Source organism: Hyla sarda, chromosome 1, assembly GCF_029499605.1.
Source record: "Hyla sarda isolate aHylSar1 chromosome 1, aHylSar1.hap1, whole genome shotgun sequence".
NCBI lineage: Eukaryota > Metazoa > Chordata > Amphibia > Anura > Hylidae > Hyla > Hyla sarda.
In genome coordinates, this window is record NC_079189.1 from 294543277 (window position 1) to 294559915 (window position 16639).

Here is a 16639-nt window from a genome sequence, read left to right on the forward strand (position 1 = left end):
GTAAATGACTTCTATTTAAAAATCTTAATCCTTCCAGTACTTATCAACTGCTGTATGCTCCACAGAAAGTTATTTTCTTAATTTATTTTCAGTCTGACCACATTGCTCTCTGCTGACACATCTGTCCATGTTAGGAACTGTCCAGAGCAGAAGCAAATCCCCCATAGTAAACCTCTCCTGCTCTGGACAATTCCTGATATGGACAGAGGTGTCGTCAGAGAGCACTGTGGTCAGACAGAAAAGAAATTCTAAAAGAAAAGCACTTCCTGTGGAGCATACAGCTGCTAAGTGCTGGAAGGATTAAGATTTTCTGGCAGCAATCCGGGCATATGGGGCTCTCATAGAATGAAAGCTCGGTTCTTATTTGAAAAAGACAGTTTTACCATTAGACAGTTTTTGATTACTTCAAGCATATGGTTTTGGTCAGTAACACGAGTTCCACCAAAAAAGTGTAAATTGTTCCATTATAGTTTATTGTGGTGGTTCACTTGGCATAAAATACTAACCAAATGGGGCTCAAAAACTAACCAAAATACTGCATGTGAACCTAGCCTAAGAACGAGAAGTCTCAGTATGCTCTGACACCACTGCTTTTTTTTTTTTTGCCAGTTACCAGATGTCTGCCCCAACCGGGAGGAGCTGCTATTGGAAAGTTAAGTATCTATATTTATCACTTCTGCCATGTCATTGTTGTATAACACTCTATCTTTATACTTCATCCAGAAGGTGTTCATTATATACCTTGTCTGTTTTTGTGATAACCGTTATGGTCAGCCCCATCTCTAGTACCGGCAGGTTAGATAGTGGCTATCTATGCATGACTTGTTCCATTGCTAACTTGGGGGAGTTATCAATGTGGCACCATGTGTAGATAGACATAACTAATTAACCCTAAAGAATCAGTTAGTGAAATTGTAGATTAGTCACCTATTGTAATAAATCTTTGCAAAATGGCAATTTACCATATAATTCTATGGTGAATGTCAGCCCCATTCCTAGTACCGGCAGGTTAGATAGTAGCTACCTATGCATGACTTGTTCCATTGCTAACTTGGGGGAGTTATCAATGTGGCACCATGTGTAGATAGCCATAATAACTAGTTAACCCTCAGTTATTTCTATTATTGTCATACTATTCAGCATCAGTAGAACAATAGTCAGTGCCTACTAAATGAAGGTAGGAATGCATTAGGAAAGTCCTAGCTGTAAGTATGGCTGATACCTCGACTGAGGATTTGCAGCCACTATCATTGTTGTTTTTAACATGCTGCTTTTTTATCTTTTGTGTTTGTTCGGCTCTTCATTATTGCTTCATTTTCTAACAGCTTTTGTCTTTCTCACAAGTATTTAGGTACTTTTTTTTTAGAATTCTTTTCCTGTAGAGCAAGAATATTTGATGCTGTCTGCTAGCCCTGGACACTGATACCCAAGAAAGAGTGAGATGACCATCTTACCAGACTGGAAGGAGCTACGATGAGACGGTAAGGTCTTTCCTATATGGTTTATGCCATAGGCTTGTTCGAATAGCCTGTGTCTTTGTTCTTAATTTATTCATTAATTAATCCAAATCCATTTTGCACTGTGCTGTATAGCCTTAAAGGGGTACTCCGGCACTTAGACATCTTATCCCCTATCCAAAGGATAGGGGATAAGATGCCTGATCGCTGGGGCCCCCGTGATCTTGCACGCAGCACCCCAGTTAAAATCAAGCCCCGGAGCATGTTTGCTCCGTGTCTGATTACTGGCGACCACAGGGCCGGCGGCGTGTGACGTCACGGCTGTCACGCCCCCTCCCATAGGCTTGCATTAAGGGGTAGAGCGTGCTGTCACACGGGGCGGAGGCGTGACGTCACACACCGTCAGCCCTGTGGTCGCTGGTAATCAGACCCGGAGCGAACATGCTCCAGGGACTGATTTTAACTGGGGTGCTGCGTGCAAGATCATGGGGGTCCCCAGTGGCGGGACCCCCGCGATCAGGCATCTTATCCCCTATCCCTTGGATAGGGGATAAGATGTCTAAGCGCCGGAGTACCCCTTTAAAGGAGCACTGCAGTGTTAGACACTCATCCCTTATCCACAGGATAGGGCATAAGTGTCTGATCGTGGGGGGTCTGACCGCTGGGACCCCCCGCAATCTCCCGTACATGGATTCGGCATTGCTGCATCTCTGCGCAGTTAATGCATGTGTCGTCAACCTCACTGAGGTCTACATGCCCCCTCCATACAGCTCCATGGGAGAGGTGGGGATACAAGAACACTGCATCTCCGCCTCTCCCATAGAGATACATGGAGGGGTGTGTCTGCTGTGGCAGGCAGGCCTCCTGCACGAGAGGTCCGATGCATAGCCGGGGCCCTGTACAGGAGATCGTTGGTGTTCCAGCATCTGTACCCCTGCGATCAGACACTTAGCCCTTATACTGCAGATAGGGGCTAAGTGTCTAACACTGCAGATCTCCTTTAAGCAGTCAGATGTTTTTGTTTTTTTTTTATTAAAATTGAAAAGTTGCTTCATTTTCTAACAGCTTTTGTGTCTTTCTCACAAGTATCTAGGTAGTTTTTTTTATTTTTATTTATTTTTATTTTTTTTTGAATTCTTTTCCTGTAGAGCAAGAATATTTGACACTGCCTGCTAGCCCTGGATACTAATACCCAAGAAAGAGTGAGACGACCATCTGCCCAGACTGGAAGGAACTGCGTTAAAACGGTAAGATCTTTCCTATATGGTTTATGCCATAGGCTTGTTCTAATAGCCTGTGTCTTTGTACCTAATTTATTAATTTATCCAAATCCATTTTGCACTGTGCTATATAGCCTTCAAGGAGCCCTGTAGTGTTAGACACATCCCCAATCCACAGGATAGGGCATAAGTGTCTGATTGTGGGGGGCTCTGACCGCTGGGACCCCCACGCTATGTCCTGTACGGGGACCTGGCATTGCTGCGGCTCTGCGTGGCTAATGCACGTGTCTCTGACCTCACTGAGGTAGTCACGCCTCCTCCTTACTGCATCTCCGCCTCTCCCATAGAGATACATGGAGGGGGCGTGTACGCAGTGGCAGGCAGGCCTCCTGCACGAGAGGTCCGATGCATAGCCGGGGCCCCATACAGGAGATTGCAGGTGTTCCAGCATTTGTACCCCTGCGATCAGACACTTAGCCCTTAGCCCCTATCTGCAGTATAAGTGTCTAACACTGCAGATCTCCTTTAAGCAGTCAGATGTTTTTTTTTATTTATTAAAATTGAAAAGTTGCTTCATTTTCTAACAACAGCTTTTGTGTCTTTCTCACAAGTATCTAGGTAGGTTTTTTTTTTAGAATTCTTTTCCTGTAGAGCAAGAATATTTGATGCTGCCTGCTAGCCCTGGACACCAATACCCAAGAAAGAGTGAGACGCCCATCTGCCCAGACTGGAAGGAGCTACGATGAGACGGTAAGGCCTATGCCATTGACTTGTTTTAATAGCCTGTGTCTTTGTGCTTCCTCCAGAAGCTGTTCTAGTGGTTAAGACAACCAACATTCATTATTAATTTATTTATCCAAATCCACTTTGCACTGTGCCGTATAGCCTTAAAAGAGCACTGCAGTGTTAGACACTTATCCCCTATTCACAGGATAGGGCATAAGTGTCTGATCGCGAGGGGGGTGGTCCGACCACTGGGTCCCCCACACTATCTCCTGTACAGGGACCCAGCATTGCTGTGGCTCTGCGTGGCTAATGCACGTGTCGACCTCACTGAGGTAGACATGCCCCCTCCATACTGCATTTCCACCTCTCCCATAGAGATATATGGAGGGGGCGTGTAAGCTGTGGCAGGCAGGCCTCCTGCACGAGAGGGCCGCTGCAGAGCCGGGGCCCCGTACATGAGATTGTGGGTGGTCCAGCGTTTGGACTGCCGGAATGAGACACTTATCCCCTATACTGCAGATATGGGAGAAGTGTCTAACACTGCAGATCTCCTCCTCTTTTATTTTTTTTATTTTTATTTTTTATTAACATTTAAAAGTTGCTTCATTTTCTAACAGCTTTTTTGTGTCTTTCTCATAAGAAAATGTGATTGCTAGCCCTTTACACCAATACCAAAGAGAGTGAGACGACCATCTGCCCAGACTGGAAGGAGCTACGATGAGACGGTAAGGTCTATGCCATTGACTTGTTCTAATAGCCTGTGTCTTCATATTTCTGTTCTATTGTGTAAGACAATCCACACCTGGGAGGAGCTGCTGTCAGACCAATAAGTTACTAACTTTGACCTATGTCATATTCTTGTTCTAGAAGTATCTATCAGTTTGCTTTCTCCAGGTATTCCTTATCTTCCCTGGCTGGAATTGTGGATGTACACGTAAGTAAATAAAAGCATGTCTGTTCTTGTCAAAATGTGTTATATTTAGGGGGTAATTTGTTTAATTACATAATTAAATGACTTTCTGTCTCTCGCTTTTGCCAGTCACCGCCTACCCTGGCAGTCTTTGCCAAATTTGGCAATTTACCATATAATTCTATGGTGAATGTCAGCCCCATTCCTAGTACCAGCAGGTTAGATAGTAGCTACCTATGCATGACTTGTTGCATTGCTAACTTGGGGGAGTTATCAATGTGGCACCATGTGTTGATAGCCATAATAACTAGTTAAACCTAAAGAATCAGTTAGTGAAACTGTAGGTTAGTCACCTATTGTAATAAATCTTTGCAAAATGGCAATTTACTATATAATTCTATGGTGAATGTCGGCCCCATTCCTAGTACCAGCAGGTTAGATAGTAGCTACTAGAGATGAGCGAACTTACAGTAAATTCGATTCGTCACAAACTTCTCGGCTCGGCAGTTGATGACTTATCCTGCATAAATTAGTTCAACTTTCAGATGCTCTGGTGGGCTGGAAAAGGTGGATACAGTCCTAGGAAAGAGACTCCTAGGACTGTATCCACCTTTTCCAGCCCACGGGAGCACCTGAAAGCTGAACTAATTTATGCAGGATAAGTCATCAACTGCCGAGACGAGAAGTTTGTGACGAATCGAATTTACTGTAAGTTCGCTCATCTCTAGTAGCTACCTATGCATGACTTGTTGCATTGCTAACTTGGGGGAGTTATCAATATGGCACCATGTGTAGATAGCCATAATAACTAGTTAACCCTCCAGTAATTTCTGTTATTGTAATATACTATTCAGCATCAGTAGAACAATAGTCAGTGCCTACTAAATGAAGGTAGGAATGCATTAGGAAAGTCCTAGCTGTAAGTATGGCTGATATCTCGACTGAAGATTTGCAGCCGCTATCATTATTGTTTAACATGCTGCTTTTTTTTATCTTTTGTTTGTTCGGCTCTTCATTGTTGCTTCATTTTCTAACAGCTTTTGTCTTTCTCACAAGTATCTTGGTAGTTTTCTTTAAGAATTCTTTTCCTATAGTGCAAGAATATTTGATTCTGCCTGCTAGCCCTGGACACCAATACCCAAGAAAGAGTGAGACGCCCATCTGCCCAGACTGGAAGGAGCTACGATGAGACGGTAAGGCCTATGCCATTGACTTGTTCTAATAGCCTGTGTCTTTGTGCTTCCTCCAGAAGCTGTTCTATTGTGTAAGACAACTCCTGGAAGGAGCTGCTTTTCAGACCAATGAGTTACTATCTTTGACCTATGTCATATTCTTGTTCTATAAGTATCTATCAGTTTGCTTTCTCCAGGTGTTCCTTATTTTCCCTGGCTGGAATTGTGGACCTGTGGTTTTGGACCTACGCATAAATAAATTAAATCATGTCTGTTCTTGTCAAAATGTGTTATATTTAGGGGGTAATTTTGTTTAATTACCTAATTAAATGACGTCTTTTGCCTTTGCCAGTCGCTGCCTTCCCTGGCCTTCTTTGCCAGTTGCCGCCTTCCCTGGCCTCCTTTGCCAGTTGCCACCTTCCCTGGCCTCCTTTGCCAGTTGCCGCCTTCCCTGGCCTCCTTTGCCAGTTGCCGCCTTCCCTGGCCTTCTTTGCCAGTTGCCGCCTTCCCTGGCCTTCTTTGCCAGTTGCCGCCTTCCCTGGCCTCCTTTGCCAGTTGCCACCTTCCCTGGCCTCCTTTGCCAGTTGCCGCCTTCCCTGGCCTCCTTTGCCAGTTGCCGCCTTCCCTGGCCTCCTTTGCCAGTTGCCGCCTTCCCTGGCCTTCTTTGCCAGTTGCCGCCTTCCCTGGCCTTCTTTGCCAGTTGCCGCCTTCCCTGGCCTTCTTTGCCAGTTGCCGCCTTCCCTGGCCTTCTTTGCCAGTTGCCGCCTTCCCTGGCCTTCTTTGCCAGTGGCCGCCTTCCCTGGCCGTCTTTGCCAGTGGCCGCCTTCCCTGGCCGTCTTTGCCAGTCGCCACCTTCCCTGGCCGTCTTTGCCAGTCACCGCATTTCCTGTCCCTCATTGCCAAAAAAAAGCAGCTGCAACAGTCTACTTACCACAATAAAAAGATATAAAAAATAATAAAATAAAAAATATGCCTCTCTTGGGCTTTTATCTTTAGTGTAGGGTCCGTCCCAATGAGGTCACCTTACCGTGGTGGGACGGTACACACTATTTGGCCAAATATTATGCTAAGAACCTCTATAGCAGTATTGAACACATATATTTTAGAGCTAAGGGTATACTGCTGTATTTCTTTCTGTTTGGGGGGGGGGGGGAGAAATAACAGGTGGCTGTAGCCGCTATTCTACCTTGAGCAGCTGCCACATAGTCTAATGACCACAGCTGCCATCAGCCCTTGACTGCTGAGAAAAAAAAAAGAGGGATATCAATTGTATAGGGTCTGTCCCCAAGAGGCCACCTTTCCATGATGGGATGGTACTATTTGGCCAAATAGTATGCTAAGAACCTCTTCTGTTTGCAAATAAAGGCTGTGCAGCCACTGTTATACCTTAAGCAGCTGCAACATAGTCTAATAACCACAAATCCCATCAGTTCTTGGCAGCTGTAAAAAAAAAAAAAAAAAAAAAAAAGGTGGGTTACTTTAACATGAGAAAATCCATAGCTACGCAAAGCTATTCACTTGTCACTTGAAGGTGTCATTGTTTATATCACCCACCCCCACATTATGGATCCAAATATTTTTGTGTTGGTAGATTAGTGGTAGACTGCAGTTTTTTTTTGATGCTGTAGTCTAGGCAAACCATGCCTTTTGCGTTACTTTGGTTATTTTTTAAGAAGCTATTGGTTTTAATGATTGGAAACTTACAGTATATTGATGTTAACTTTAAATAACTTTCCCCCCCCCCCCCCCCCCCCCTTTTTGTAGATTTGGCAAGCTCATTCTACTACATGGTGTAGCAGACCATGGCAAGAACCTTAAACTTACTACCTTACCAGTCTTTGAATCTCCATAAGACAAGGCATGACATCTGGAAAAAATCGTATGGTAGGTCAGATTTTCAGCTTCTCACACAGAATGGCAGTACAAAGCTATTCACTTGTCAATTGAAGGCATAACGGTCCATAAGCCCCCCATTGTGGATCCAAACCTTTTTGTGCTGGTGGATCAGTGTAAGACTGCTATTTTTGGTTAGTTTTTCTTTGGTAGATAACTAGGGTAACTATTTTAGCAGGATGGGGTTACAAAGATTGATATTTCACAGTACATCTCGTAAATAATTTTTGTGCTTCTTGTAGGTATGAGAAGTTTATTATACTACCCGGTATAGAAGACCATATAAAGAACATTTAACAACTTCCTAGCTTACCATGCTATTAGCAGAAGTCTTGACATCTTGCCAAAATCATATGGTAAGTCCTTTTTTAGGTTTTCATTTTGACTTCTTATACCCAATAGAACTGCAGTACAAAGATTTTAGTTTGTCACATGAAGTTAACTGTTAGAGTACCTGTCATGAAACCATATTTTCTAAACTAAATCATTATATTCCCTAACTACTCTTAACACCCTTCTGCCCTCAAACCCTTCCCGCTGTATGCATACATCCCAGCACCCAACACGTCAATCACAGCCAGGGTCCCGCCACAGCTCCCAGGGCCACGATCAATCCTGATCACGGAATCTATGGTGTTGACAGGGGGAGGGTGCTCCCCTGTTCACAAATGGTGGCGCCGTGATACGATCGCGGGTCGCCATTGGTTGCTATGGCAGCAGGAGGTCAGTTGATGACCTCCTGTCTGACTGTTACGGAAGCCTGTGAGATCCAACCAGAACCTGAAATGTATTGTAGCATAGTATAACCTGTAAAAAGTAGGGGAGAAAAAAATAAAATAAAAGGTTCTAAAATAAAAGTATAAAGTGAGAAAAAAAAATGCCCCTTTCCCAATAAAAGCCTTGTATTATCATTAAAAAAAACACAAATCCTAGACATACTCGGTATTGCCATGTTCGTAATGACTTACTATAAAGCTATGATGTAAATTATCCCGCACGGTGAACGCCATAAAAGTGCAAAATTCTCCAATTTTGGTGCAAATAGGAGAGTAAAATCAAAAGGTAGCATGTGTCATAAACATGATACCAATAAAAAGTACAACTTGTCCCACAAAATAAGCCCTCTCTCAAATAACAATTTCAGTATTGCTCCGCTTAGAAAAGTTTTCTAAAGTTATTACTATTTAAAGAGACACATGTCGAATTCAAAAAAAGAGCCTGGTCATTAACCCCTTAAGGACCAAGCGGTTTTCAGTTTTTGCACTTTTTTCCTCCTTACATTTTAAAAATCATAACCTTTTTCAATTTTGCACCTACAAATCCATATGATGGCTTTTTATATTTTTTTTGTGCCACCAATTCTACTTTGTAATGACATCAGTCATTTTACCCAAAAATCTACGGTGAAACGGAAAAAAAAAATCATTGTGCGACAAAATTGAAGAAAAAACGCATTTTTGTACACTTTGGGGTGCTTCTGTTTCTATGCAGTACATATTTCGTTATAAAATGACACCTTATCTTTTACTCTGTAGGTCCATGCGATAAAAATGATACCCTATTTATATAGGTTTGATTTTTGTCTTACTTTTGGAAAAAAAATCATAACTACATGCACAAAAATTAATAGGTTTATAATTGTCATCTTCAGACTCCTTTAACTTTATTTTTCCGCGTACGGGGTGGTATTTTTTTTCGTGTGATCTCAAGTTTTCATCTGTACCATTTTTTTGTTCAGATTTTTCGATCGCTTTTTATTCATATTTTTTTTCTTATGGTATAAAAAGTGACGTAAAAATACGCCTTTTCTCGGTCGTTCTTCATTGGGGGACCTAGCTGATGGGTATATGCTCTTGCCACTAGGAGGCGCTGACACTAGAAAAAAAAGTCGGCTCCTCCCTGGCAGGATATACCATCCCACCTGCAGTGAGGTAATCAGTTTTATCTAGTGTCAGCTAGGAGGCAAGACACAGGTTTGGTGCTCTCCAGACCTTGTGCTTTTTTTGTTATTTTCTAGTAAGGGCAGTTTAGCTAGATTCTTTATTCCCTTTTGTTTTTTTAGGTGGGGGTTAGGGGGCATGGCGCTACCTGTTCCCCACCCCCACCCCCCATATGCGGCTAAGGGGCACGGGACATAAAACTAAATGCACCGTTAACCCCTTCCTGCCAATGGCCAGCGCCTGGGGTTGTACCTAGGGTCCGGGTCCCCCTATTTTCCCTGCTCGTCTTGGACTGTAGCAGCATGACGTGATGCAGGTGACTAAAAAGCTGGCTGAAGACATCTTAGGTGATAAGGGGCTGCCCTGTGTTAGGGGCTCTATCTTTTATTCTAAAAAAGGGGTGAGCAATGGCAGGAATGAATGGTTACTTTATTATTATGCACGTGTGTGTGTTATACTATGCGGCTGACAGCCGCGGCGCTTGTACTGTTCGGGCGCATGAAGCGCCGACTTACTTTCACTTTCGGCAGCAGATGGCTGCCGGCAGATGTGTTTCGCCCGCTCACTTCCTCGCGGGCGCATATGTGGCTGACATGTGCACTCGGGGCAAGGAGCGGGCGCCATTTCTATTGTGCTTCTCCGTGGTCGGGGCGCTATAGCTCCGCCCACAGGGCCGCCGGAGCAGCAAATTGCCCTCCAATCAGCGCTGTGCGCGTGATGCAGGGGCCAATCAGACAGTGCCCCTGCTCCAGGAACGCCCCTCTCCAGCTATTGGCTAGCCTGTCCTCCTCTCTGATAGAGCAGATTTTCCTCACAGCAGAGACAGTGTTACAGTGTTGGGGTTAAAACTTTACTGCCACAGGGGACACAAATCTGTTCCTCACTCTAAACAGACAACTGGACTGTTAATCTCCTATTTTGTCTGTATGACATGTAATTCCAAAATGCCTGGTTCTGCAGAGCCCACTGGCTCTGCCTGGTCCACTGCTCCCCCAGACCCCCTAGCTCCCCCGGATGTTACAGTTCCGGTGGATTCGGCCGCCCCTCCAGCATGGGTTTCTTCCTATCCCAGTGTATGGCTGACTTGACTCAAGTCTCCCGTTCGGTGGCTGAGGCCTCCCGTGACGTGGTGTCTGCCTTGAAGAGGTCTGCCCTCTGGAGGGTCCCGCTCCTCTTCTCCACAAGCCTCACGTGCTCACAAGCGTACTAGGGGTGCTTCTTCTGACTCTTACATTGAGTCTTCAGGTAGACGTGGGCGTCCCCCTGTGGGTTTGCGCCCCCCCCCCCCCGTGTCATCTGGTCACAGACGTCGCTCCTCCAGACGTGGACCTTCCTTCAATGGATCCTTCCATTTGTGTCAAAGTTCCGGGCCCCCCTGGCTCTAGCCGTGGACACCCTAGTGATTCCTTGGGCGGGGTTTGCTCTGCCCTATCTGTTCCCTCCCCTTTGCTCCTTCCCAGGGTTCTGAGGAAGCTCAAAGCGGAGGACGTTCCCGCCATACTGGTAGCTCCAGATTGGCCCCGAAGGTCGTGTTACGCCGACGTGGTCAGGCTCCTGGACGACACTCCACTGCGCCTTCCACTTCGTTCGGACCTGCTGTCTCAGGGTCCTCTTTGCCACCCCAATTTACAGTCGCTGCATTTGACGGCGTGGCAGTTCAGACCGCGGTTTTGAGAGCCCGTGGTTCTCTTCCCAAGTCATTCGCACCATGCTCAGGGCTCGCAAGCCCTCCTCGGCGAAAATTTACCCCTGTAAATTTACCCTCTTATTTTCGTTGGTGTGAAACTCGGGTCTTGTCTCCTGTTACTTTTTCTGTCCCCCATCTTCTCTCCTTCTTGCAGTCGGGATTGGGACTGGGGTTGTCTTTCAGTTCCCTTAAGGGTCAGGTTTCGGCCTTTTCTATTTTCCAGCGTCCTCTGGCTTCTAATTCTCATGTCCGGACCTTCCTTCAAGGAGTGGCGCATGCTGCCCCTCCTTATCGGTCACCTTCTCCCCCTTGGGACCTTCACCTTGGAGTACCCCAGAACCAGATTAACCTTTTGAACCCCTTGGGGAGGTGTCCCTTTGCCTCCTTTCTTCGAAAGTGGCGTTTCTTGTTGTGATCACCTCCATTCGGAGAGTGTCTGAATTGGCAGCTCTCTCCTGCCTTTCTCCGTTTCTGGTGCTTCACCAGGGCAAGGTTGTCCTCCGGCCAGATCCTTCCTTTTTTGCCTAAGGTTGTTTCGGCCTTTTATCTCAATGAGGACATTCTTCCGTCCTTTTTGTCCCGCTCATTCTATGGAGCATTTACTCAACAAGCTTGATGTGGTTCAGGCTGTTGGGTATTATCTCTCTATCTCTTCTTCGTTTCGTCAGTGCGATTTCCTTTTTCGTCCTTGCGGAAGGTCGTCGTAAGGGACAACCTGCTTTCACCACTTCTCGGTGGATCTGGTCTGCCATTTTGGAAGCCTATCGCTGTAGGGGGAAGATTCCTCCCTTCAGGGTTTTGGCTCATTCTACCCGTTTCTGTTGGGGCATCCTGGCAGATTTGCAAGGCGGCTACTTGGTTGTCTTTGCACACTTTCTCGAGGTTCTACCGGGTTCGTACCTTCGCATCGGCTGATGCTAGTCTGGGACGTAAACTGCTGCAGGCGGCAGTGGAACAGCCGTCTGCCTGACTGATTATCTGCCCACCCAAGGGAAGGCTTTGGTACGTCCCACTGTCTGTGTCCCCCAATGGAGCCAATAGAGAAAAGGAGTTTTTTTAACACTTACCGTAAAATCTCTTTCTCGAAGGATCCATTGGGGGACGCAGCTCCCGCCCTTTTGGGTTACTCTTTGGTTCTCTCTCCGAGGATATGTTCAGTTATAGCTTTTCTTCTGGTTCTCTGACGGTACGTGTTGTTTTTTTTTCTTAACCTGTCTGTCCTCTCCTATTGCTCTGGTACTAAAACTGATTAGCTCAGGGCCTGGAGGTGGGTATATCCTGCTGGGAGGAGCCGACTTCTTTGTTGCCATAGTGTCATACCTCCTAGACAGCAGCATACACCCATGGTCTGTGTCCCCCCCCAATGGATCCTTCGAGAAAGAGATTTTACGGTAAGTGTTAAAAAAAAAAAAATCTCCTTTTTTGCGGTTGGAGTTCCGATACCCCACTGTTGTACACGATATACGTAGAACTAATCCAGCTGACACTCTACGAGATGTCAGGGATGCATTCCACGGCTCCTCTGCCTCCCTCTATCTCCCAGAGAGTGGGGTTTCTTGGCCTTCCCAGAGGCACAGTTATTGCTTGTCCGACTGTTCCATTTTTGCCAAATGCCTGGGGGTATTGTTCAGCCAGACTGTTGTCTACACTGTTTCTGCCACCATAGGTCTCTGACCTCTAGGCGGCCGTGGACATAGCCAGGTTTCCTGTACCCACGGCTAGCTGAGGGATTTGAATTAGGGTCTCTACGGGTATACGGGATTGATACCAGTCGAACAATCCTCCTTCTGTTGGGGTTTTTCCTACTCCACCAGGTTGCCGTTGGATAGGCCGCACTCTAGTACCCCGCTTCCTCTGGGAGGTTGGATGGGTGTCCTGCCGGCTGGACGGATGTCTGCACGGCTTACTTCTTCATAAGGTCAACTACCATACACTTTCACCCCGTGGACAGCAGTTCAGGTTACTCACTGCCATGGTGTAGTTTCAGGTGAGTGTCCCCATGTGCCTTATACAATGCACCACATACGGGTTTACATGGTTTACCTTCTTGCTCAGGTCCCCCTCTGCATGCCTGCTACTGTCTACAGGCTGGTATCTCACTTCACTGTGTGTTCTGTATGCGGGACCCGGCGTGTCCACAGTCCCTTTGCCATATGGCTAGACTGTGACTGCTTGGTGTTCTAATTCATCTGGTCGCCGTCCCTGTTTTTTTGCTGCGGCTGCAGTCCGCTGTCTCTCTCCAGGTGCTCCAGGCTGGTTGGCTAAGGCACCTACTCGTCACTGTCTGGAATGGATCTCAATACGTCTTATATTTTTTTGCCCAGCTCCAGTATACAGGATTCAGATCCCTCTTGGGACACAAGGTGGCTCCTCCAGATAGCGATGGTTTGCCGTCAGGACCGAGGGGCCCCGTCCTCCCAGTGCTTGTCCCGTGCTGTGGGGAGGTATTTCCCTGCTCCTCTTGCGCCTGGTGCACTTTGCCAATTCCCCTTCCACAGGGGGTACAGGGATCAGTGTGCTTGGCAGGGGTCTGTGCTTGATTTTTTTATTTATTTTTTTTATTTTTTATTTTTTCCTTCCTCTCGACCACCCTTGTTTTACCTCCTCTGGAGGGTCCATTTTGTTGAATTTTTTTCTGCAGCCGTGATGTTTCCGTCTCGCCGTTTCCTGCTGTATAGGTGGAATAACTGGCGAGGTCCTTGTTTTTTGCTGAAAGCATTCAACAGAGCCTCTTCCTGTCTAGGCTTGTGGGCTTACTGTCCATTATCACGGCCTGGCTCTCTCTGTTTTTTGATTGGCTACTGCTGCTCATGCAGTTTGGCGCTCTCCTCTGTTGAAGTTTGTACAATCTCCCTGGAAGGGGTGTGTTTTTTTTTTCCTTCCCTTTTGTCTGTGCCAATTGTAATGCACGAACACCGAAGTCTTCTGGAGTCATCCTTGTGCGCAGACCCTGAGAATCCCAGCTGGGTTCTCATTTGTTTCTCCCTCCGCTCCCATTCTGGCGGGATGTTTCTTTAGTGTGCTCTGGTCCGCTTAGACCACCGGGGTTTAGGACTGGTTGGCCTCCTTGGCTTGGACTCTGTCCTAGGATTCTGTGGCGTGCCTTTTTCGGCGGCTCTTCCAGTTCCTTGGGCCTGGGTGATGGTTCTGGCCTTGGGCATGTGTAGTGATCCGGCCAAGACTCCGCAATCCCATTAGTTGGGACGGTCTTTTGGTTCTGCACTCCTTCACTTCTTCACGGAAGTTTGTCGCCCAGAGAATTTTTCGCGCACATCCGTCTTTCCTTACTCTTCAGGGGTTCGTCTTCCAGGTGACTCTGTCTCCAGTTTACTTGTCGGTCTCTCTGGTATCCGAGATGCCACCCTTTTTCAGGGTGTTTGCCGCTCCCTTCTTCCTTCAGGGCCCAGGTCTGCCTGAGTTGGAGGGCGTTCAGGTTCTCAGCTTTACACCGGTATGGCTAGTTTCGCCTTCTGGGTGCTCATGGTGGGCCCCTGGGACAGGGGTTTTTGGGTCGGCGGCTGTTCAGGTCTTGTTCGCATGCACCAGACCTCTCGAGCAGGTTTCCATCTTTCTTTTTTTCCTGTGGTTTCTTTTCTCGCTAAATGACCCAGGTGTCTTGGGTCTCTACAGAGACAGCCTTTTCCTTTTGGCGCCCTAGTCCATCTCCTTGGACGGTTGTTCTTCCAGGAGTCCAATCTCTGGGCCTAGTGTCTCTGCCCGGGGGGCTCGTCCGCAGGCCTTGTGGACGTGAGTCCAGTCTCAAGACTGATTCCTTTTCTCCGGTGGTTATTTTTTCCCACCCTAGGGGACTGCTTTGGTATATGCCATCAGTTAGGTGTCCCCCAATGAAGATTTTTGTGTACTCACCGTAAAATCTCTTTCTCGTAGTCTTCATTGGGGACACCGCACCCATCCATTTCTTCTTTTTTTCCGGGCTATTTTTCCCGGTTCTTGGGTTGTTATCCGGGATTCCTTTCTAGGGTCATTTGGACATATTTCCTTTTTGTTTCTCCTACTGCTTTGTGGCAAAACTGATTACTTCACTGCAGGTGGGCGGGTATATCCTGCCAGGGAGGAGCTGACTTTTTTTTCCTAGTGTCAGCGCCTCCTAGTGGCAAGAGCATATACCCATCAGTTAGGTGTCCCCCAATGAAGACTACGAGAGATTTTTATAGATCAACTGGCTCCAGAAAGTTAAACAGATTTGTAAATTGTTTCTATTAAAAAAATCTTAATCCTTTCAGTACTTATGAGCTTCTAAAGTTAAGGTTGTTCTTTTCTGTCTAAATCCGCTCTGATTACACCGGTCTCGGGAAACGCCCAGTTTAGAAGAGGTTTGCTATGAGGATTTGCTTCTAAACTGGGCGTTTCCCGAGACAGGTGTCATCAGAGAGGATTTAGACAGAAAAGAACAACCTTAACTTTAGAAGCTCATAAGTACTGAAAGGATTAAGATTTTTTAATAGAGACAATTTACAAATCTGTTTAACTTTCTGGAGCCAGTTGATATATAAAAAGTTTTTTTCCTGGATAACCCCTTTAATTACCAAATGAACTGTCTGACTTCAGGCAGGGAACAGAACAGAGCCACCTAGTGGCTGTTTTTTCAATCACTTTAAAAACCCATAAAGGTTGAGAATTTTAACAGCAAGTAAATGGCAAAGTGTCTTATAATTGCATAAGGAACAATATATAAAATTTCGTATGGTGGCAGGTACTCTTTAATAATCCCTCAATGTGGATCCAAGCCTTTCTGCTGGTAGATGAGTGGTAGACTACTACTTGCTTTGTTAGGAGGAGCTTAGTTTTTTAAGATATATATTTGAGATGAGAAGTGTCTTGCCTCCTTTTGATTACTTTAAATAATGAGTCAGTGGTTCCAAAGATTGGCATTTATTTCACTAACTTACTGTTTTTGTTTTGGGTTCGAGAAGTAAAGGAGGGTCGGGTGGAACTGCTATTGTGAAACTCGTATTAGTTTTTAGGTTGGCTGAAGTAATGGTTAAACTGTAAAATCAGATCACTTTTTTTTTTTCTCCAGATCCTCACTTCTGCACTTCCTGTTCTGTGAAGTAATCAACCGTTTCCACAATGAAACGCTCCGGCAACATTAAAACCTGGCTGCGCCCCATTGTCCGAGTTACAAAAGTTTAAACATGTTGATGTTGTGTGTGTTGTTTTTTTTTTTTTGTCTTGCATAAAATATACATATCTTCTAAATGTTATTTTTAACTTATTTTTTGCTATTCTGTAAATAAAATTTTATTTTTCTCAAAGTGCTTTTGTTGAGTTCTTCTCATGAGATAATGTTCACGAAGTTCAGTCAGTGCTGAATCTCACCCACCCCCACATGTCGGGTTTGCAATAGTAAATCAGGGCCATTGTCTTGTATGCGGAAGATGATTAGACAAGAAATCCCAAATTCCCTCAGCGAGGCTAATTTGGCTTTGCCGTCTGCTCCTTTACCTATGACACAGGATACTGAATTGCCTGTATGAAATGTAACCCCTACAGCAGGTTCAGATGAAGAGGGAATTATTAATCAGAGGAGGAATCTTCTTTTTTGGATAATGGCTCAGCTGGAAGGCAGTTTTTTCTTCGGAAAGATACTGACGGATTAATTAAGTGTGCATT

At 45.7% G+C, this 16639-nt stretch overlaps 1 long non-coding RNA gene across 2 annotated transcripts; it reads left to right on the forward strand.

Annotated features, from left to right (window-relative positions):
• Positions 1 to 612: 612 nt before the first annotated feature.
• Positions 613 to 16189, forward strand: LOC130267751 (uncharacterized). 2 transcript variants are annotated; one of them, XR_008843272.1, is made up of 8 exons: positions 613 to 1481; positions 2606 to 3427; positions 4044 to 4128; positions 4271 to 4337; positions 5408 to 5506; positions 7250 to 7369; positions 7621 to 7734; positions 16047 to 16189. It is a non-coding gene; the product is annotated as an uncharacterized LOC130267751 (long non-coding RNA). The 2 variants fall into 2 exon arrangements; XR_008843271.1 differs by having other exon boundaries at positions 4044 to 4337.
• The last annotated feature ends 450 nt before the right edge of the window (positions 16190 to 16639 follow it).